The sequence below is a fragment of the Bos grunniens genome, chromosome 19 (genome assembly GCF_055505025.1).
Source record: "Bos grunniens cultivar Pamir isolate PY7600 chromosome 19, Bosgru_T2T1.0, whole genome shotgun sequence".
Taxonomy (NCBI): domain Eukaryota; kingdom Metazoa; phylum Chordata; class Mammalia; order Artiodactyla; family Bovidae; genus Bos; species Bos grunniens.
In genome coordinates, this window is record NC_141183.1 from 28,380,512 (window position 1) to 28,386,479 (window position 5,968).

The window sequence follows — 5,968 nt, forward strand, 5'->3', positions numbered from 1 at the left end:
TCCCCTAAGAGAGAGGAGACCAAAGAGGGAGGGGTTTCCCGCATGAGCTCCGGCCTGCAGCCCCGCCCCACTTCTTCGTGTTCTCACAACTCGTTTTGCTCTATGTACTGCCCTCACTGCCCAGGAAGCAGTAACACGCAAGGACAGGGGACTGAGTGGGTCATGGGGCTAACGGGCAGAGGTGAAGGAATGGACTCAGGCACCCTTCTCTGCTCATCAAGGCCTGACCCTACTTACAGAGGCCAGCCCACATGACCTTGGGTCTGAACTCACCTCCTGCTGCTGTCTCCTGTGGGGCTGCCTGACAGGCTCCGGGCTCCCAACTGGAACCAGAGGATACGTAGAGATCCTTCCAGCAGGTCTGGGCAAGCAGGGCCTGAACGCTGGCCAGTGGCTGCTGCCCCCCTCACCTGTCAGCTCCACGGGGTATCTCCCACTGTGGCCTCTGCCAGGCTACTGGGCTTCCTCGGGGCTTCTGTCATGACCCCTGGAGCTGGCACGCGAGCTCAAGGCCTCTCTCAGTAAGGAAGTTCTGTCCTCTCCAGCCTCAGTTTCCCCTGCAGTGAAGGGTGGGAAGGGTCTGGAGAGGCGGGAACAGATTCCCAGAGTCCCAGGACCGCCCACGCCCTTTGTCCCAGGATCCTGAGAAAGGCCAGGCTGATAAGGCTGTGGGTGGCCAGATGACAACATTCTTGGGACTCCAATGAGGTGGGAGGGGCCCAGGGGGCCACAGCCTGGGCCCCCGCCGGCCAGGGCGCCGCCTTCCTGGCATTTCAGCAATGCGGAGGCGCTGGCCACAGCAGGCAGCCTCAGTCTTAGGAAGGTTGAGGGTTCGAGGGCAGAATGCCCTTATGTGGGAGGGAGGCAGGGCTCCCCCAGACTCTCCGGAAAAGCACTACTGTACCTTCTCCCTGGAGGGAGGACCGCTCAGCCTGTCTGGGGGTGGGGTGCAGCACAGCACTGCCCCCTTCCCCACTACCTTCAGCCCAGCCTCACCCCTAGGCCTCCAGCTGCATTTCAGCCCATGCCTAAAATTCCACCCTCAAGGTACAGTTCTTGCCAGGTGAGGCATCACCTTGGGTGAAAAATGTAGATTTCCTGGCCATAAAATGTGAGCCGGACGGATCCAAATGTTTTCGAGGAAACTGGCTACATGCTACATGCATGCGTGCTAAGTCACTTTAATCGTGTCCGACTCTTTGCGACCCCGTGGACTGTAGCCCACCAAGCTCCTCTATCCATGGGATTCTCCCAGCAAGAATAGTGGAGTGGGTTGCCATTTCCTCCTCCAGGGGATCCTCTCCACCCAGGGATCAAACCTGCATCTCTCGTGACTTCTGCCTAGGCAGGCAGGTTCTTTACCACTAGCACCACCAAGATGGAATCCAAACGGTTTCGAGGAAACCAGCTACTCTGCCAATGCCCAGAGAAAGCTGCTGCAAACAAGCAGGCCCAACAGATGGAGTTGGTCCAGGCCCAAGGCTGCCTTGCCCAAGGGGGATCCTGAAGGCCTTTCCCATGGGTTAGGGGAGTAGGGACCCCAGATCAGTTAAGGGGAGTCCCAAGGCACCTGCACTGGTGTCTTGAGATATGGGTGTGGGGGAAACGGGAGTGCTTAGTGCCCCTGCTTGCCATGGGACCTGTGCTGTCTTTACTCCACTGAGCACCATCTTTTCGTGGGGTCATGTGGTTCTCCTCTTAGAGCTGCTGAGAGGAGAGGTGTGAAGGTGGAGCCAGGGCCAGGCATACCCTGGGTACTTAGTAAACACTGGTGACCCGACAGATTGCACATGGTCCCCAGACACATTTGACCTCCCAACCTTTTTCTGCGGGGCGTGCCCAGTGGTGCCTGGCAGTGGGAAGACCCCCCTTGTGAGAGGTGAGCTCCCTATTGGTACGTGAGGCAGGTCACCAGAGTCTGGAGGGAATGGGCCTCCAGTGGAGGAGGAGGAGGCTGCAATGGCTGGGGACCCAGGCGGGAGGCCCTGGGAGCCTGGTGGGCCCCTTCCCACAGGACCAGGTTCAGGAAACATCCATACTTCCTGCGAGCATGGCCCAGACGTGGCCGGCAGGGCTCCTGGCGGGGCTGTTAAGTAGCATCCCTGAGGCCCGGTTGGGAGGGAAGCAGGAAGCCAAGGTTCAGAAATCCTTTTTCATTTCCCTTAATGTTAGACCATCTTTTCTTTAGTATATTAGCAACCATCATCCCTCATCAATGCTCAGAGACTCATTCTCTGCCTCTTCTGATATATATATAATATATATATTTATATAATATATATGTTTAAGCATATCGGTTGTTGTTTAGTTGTCATGTTATGTTTCTCTGTGACCCCATGGACTACAGCACACCAGGTTTCCCTGTCCATCACCAACTCCCAGAGCTTGCTCAAACTCATGTCCATCGAGTCAGTGATGCCATCCAACCATCTCCTGTTGCCCCCTTCTCCTCCTGCCCTTTCCCAGAATCAGGGTCTTTTCCAATGAGTCGGCTCTTTGTATCTGTATACTGGTTAACACTAAAAATTATGATATCTTTCAGACATCCAGAAAAATGTAAAGAACATAACAAATATCCACGTTTTCACCTCTTGAACTTAACAAATGTGAGCATTTTCCCGTGTTTCAGGTCTTCTTTCAAAACAAAATTGGACTACACGTCAGATGTTGTAGATAAATGAAACGTGGTCCATCGTATAAGGGAAAATTGTGCAGCCTTGAAAAGAAGCACTGACACACACTACAATGTGGATGATACTGATCTCATTACACTAAGTTAGAGAAGCTGGTCATAGAAGGTCACACAGTACATGCTTCCACATACATGAAGTATCCAGAGCAGGCAAATCCGTAGAGACAGAAAGCAGAACAGTAGTTTCCAGGGATGAGAAGTAGGGAGAATGAGGGTCCAGGGTTTCTGTTTGGGGTGAAGAAAAATGCTGTAAATTTCTATCAGAGTGAGAGGTGCACAAGTCCACGAATAGAATGAAGAGCCCCAAATTGCACATTTAAAAAAATAATCCTATTTATTTAGTTAGTTTTGGCTGCACTGGGTTTTCATTGCTGCTCAGGCTGTCTATAGTTGTGGCGAGCTAGGGGGCTACTCTTCACTGCAGTGCTCAGGCTTACCGTTGGGCTGGCTTCTCTTGTTGTGGAGCGTGGGTGCACAGCTTCAGTAGTTATGGCTCCCAGACTCTAGAGCACAGGCTCAGTAGTTGTGACACACAGGCTTAGTTGCCCCGAGACAAGTGGGATCTTCCTGGATCAAGGATTGAACCTGTGTCTCCTGCGTTGGCAGGCGAATTCTTTACCACTGAACCACGAGGGAAGCCTGGATTGTACGTTAAAAAAAATTCTTCGTTTATTTATTTAACTGGGTCTTGGTTGGAGCATGTGGTATCTATTTTCCTGATCAAGGATGGAACCCAAGCCCCCTGCACTGGGAGTGCAGTCTTAGCCACTGGACCACCAGGGAAGTCCCTAAAGTATGTTTTAAATGAGTGAATTCTGTGATGTGTGAGTTACACCTCTGTAAAGACATGCGTTAGTCTGCCAGGGCTCTGGACAAAGCCCCACAGGCTGGGCAACTTCAACGCTGGGACCTCCTGCCTCCCGGAGCCCACGCAGGGCTGGTCCTGCTGCAGCTGCGATGGGAGGAGCCGCCCTGTGCTGCAGACGGTTGTCTTCTTCCCTCGATGCCTGTTTCTGTGTCCAAATATCCTCCTTTTAAGGAGACCTGTAATGTTGGGTCAGGGCCCTGCCCTCATGACCTCATTGTAACCCCAAGCCCCTGTGAAGACCCCATCTCCAGGGAAGGAGACAGTATCATTCTTTCAGGCATGTGGTCATTGATGCAGAGACCCTGAGGGCTCCAGCCAGAAGAACGCACTTGACACATCCACGGTCACTGGAGTCCAGAGCTGCAGCATCTCTCTGCCCCCTACCCCGACCCCCAGGGACTCTGCCTCGTGCCCTGTGTTCCCAGCACTAAGCTCGAGAAGAGCCTGAGGACCCTCGACAGCCACAAAGCCTCAGACACTGGAGCAGAGCACAGGCCAGAAGTGTGAGGACAGAGAAGGAAAACCAAAACCCAGCCTCAGAGACCATCAGGGAAGGCCGCTTGGCCTCAGCCTCATTCGCTGGTGGGGAGCAAGGTCCCAAGCCCGGTGGGACCAGAGGTGGGTGTTGGGGTGCCCAGGGCGGGCGGGGTCAGCAGCAGTGCCTGGGGCTCCTCTTCGCCAAGGGTGTTCTAGAAGTGCCCTGCCCTGGTGGCGGTGCTCATTTGTATCCGGCTCTTTGCGACCCCATGGACTATAGCCCGCCAGGCTCCTCTGTCCATGAAATTTTCCAGGCAAGATACTAGAGCGGGTTGCCATTCTCTTTTCCAGGGGATCTTCCCAACCCAGGGATCAACCCCCCGTCTCTTGCGTCTCTTGCCTGGGCAGGTGGATTCTTTATCACTGAATCACCTGGGAAACACTGGGAGATATCCAACTCCATCCCCTGGGTGGGTGCATTCCATCTCCCCGAGGCCAGGACCAACCACTCATCCTGCTGAGAGCTAGCCACCGTGGCCACCAGTGAACTTGGGGCCAGGAGGGCAGCTGGGTCCTGGCTGAGGCCACAGAGAGGCTCCCTGTGCCCTGCAGGACCTTCTTGAAAGTCTGCATGCGTGTCAGGCTGTCCTGGAGGCCAGTGCCATCCTCACCCTTCTGGTGCCCACCCCCTGGCCAGTGGTGGCTCTTTTCAGTGGGTTAAAAGCAGACTCTGAGAAGAGCATCTGGGGACAAGATTGGAACGGGGATGCTGGAGATCCTCCCACAGACTCATGCCCTCAGTGGCACCAACTGCCAGCCCATCTGTCTGCTCCTTTCATGGTGACAGGCATGGAGGGACATCAGCTGGGACAGCTCGAGGAGCCGGCCCAGGGTCCTGGCTGAGGCCGTCATGAGCTGTGCAACTTCGGGAAGTCACGTCCTGTTGGAGGAAGGAGCCGGCCTGTCAGCCCCCAGGGAGAGGCTAAGTCGGCCCCAGCACGTCCGCTCCGCCTGCCTGGCCCAGCCCAGCCCAGCCCCACGTCCGCACGCGGAGCGCTGATGGAGCGCGTGTGAAATAAATGTCTCACAGCCCCTGGTGTCAGTCTTCCCTTGCTGATGACAACCAGCCACTGGACCTTCCTCCAGGCCAGGCCTCCCTGTTCAAGCTTTATGCCTGGCCCACCCTGCAGAGGCCTTCCCAGGTGGTAAAAGAATGCCTGCCAATGATGGGGAAGATCCCCTGGAGGAGGGCATGGCAACCCACTCCAGTATTCTTGCCTGGGAAATTCCATGGACAGAGGAGCCTGGTGGGCTACTGTCCATGGGGTCGCAAAGAGCTGGACATGAGTGAATGCTAAACGGCAAACAGCAGCAGCCGCCCTGTGAGACCCCAGGAGGGGATCCTGCCCGCCAGAGGTGGTGGCCCAGCCGGGGAGGGACGGTGTGTCTCCGAGGCCACCCACTTGAAGGAGCGGCAGGATTTACACCAGGCTGCAGAGCTTGTGTTTCTTTTTTCAGGGTTACCCATTTTAAAAAATTGTGTAGATCTGGCGTTGTGTAGTTCAGTGAGCATGTGGGCACACACGTGTGGCTCCTGATGGGGACCTGGCTTCGTCTCTGAGGTCCTTCCTTGCTGTTCTTTCCTCAGGTTTTATCATGACCGCTGTCTTTGCAGGGGGAGGATATGAGACCTCTGAGGGAGGGAGCGGGAGATCACAGCCAGAGAGAGCTGGGACCACACACCAACCCCACCCCCACCCCGACCCGTGTGCTCTAGGCAGGATCTGGGGGCCCTGTAATGCTGAGAGATGTCTGGTGGGGGCTGTGTAGGCGGAGTCCTGGCTCCCTGCCCCCTAGTTCTGCAAATGGGGTGAGTGCTCCCAGCCTCTGCTTCACCGTCTGCAGAATGGGCGTGATGGGGTCGGGAGGTT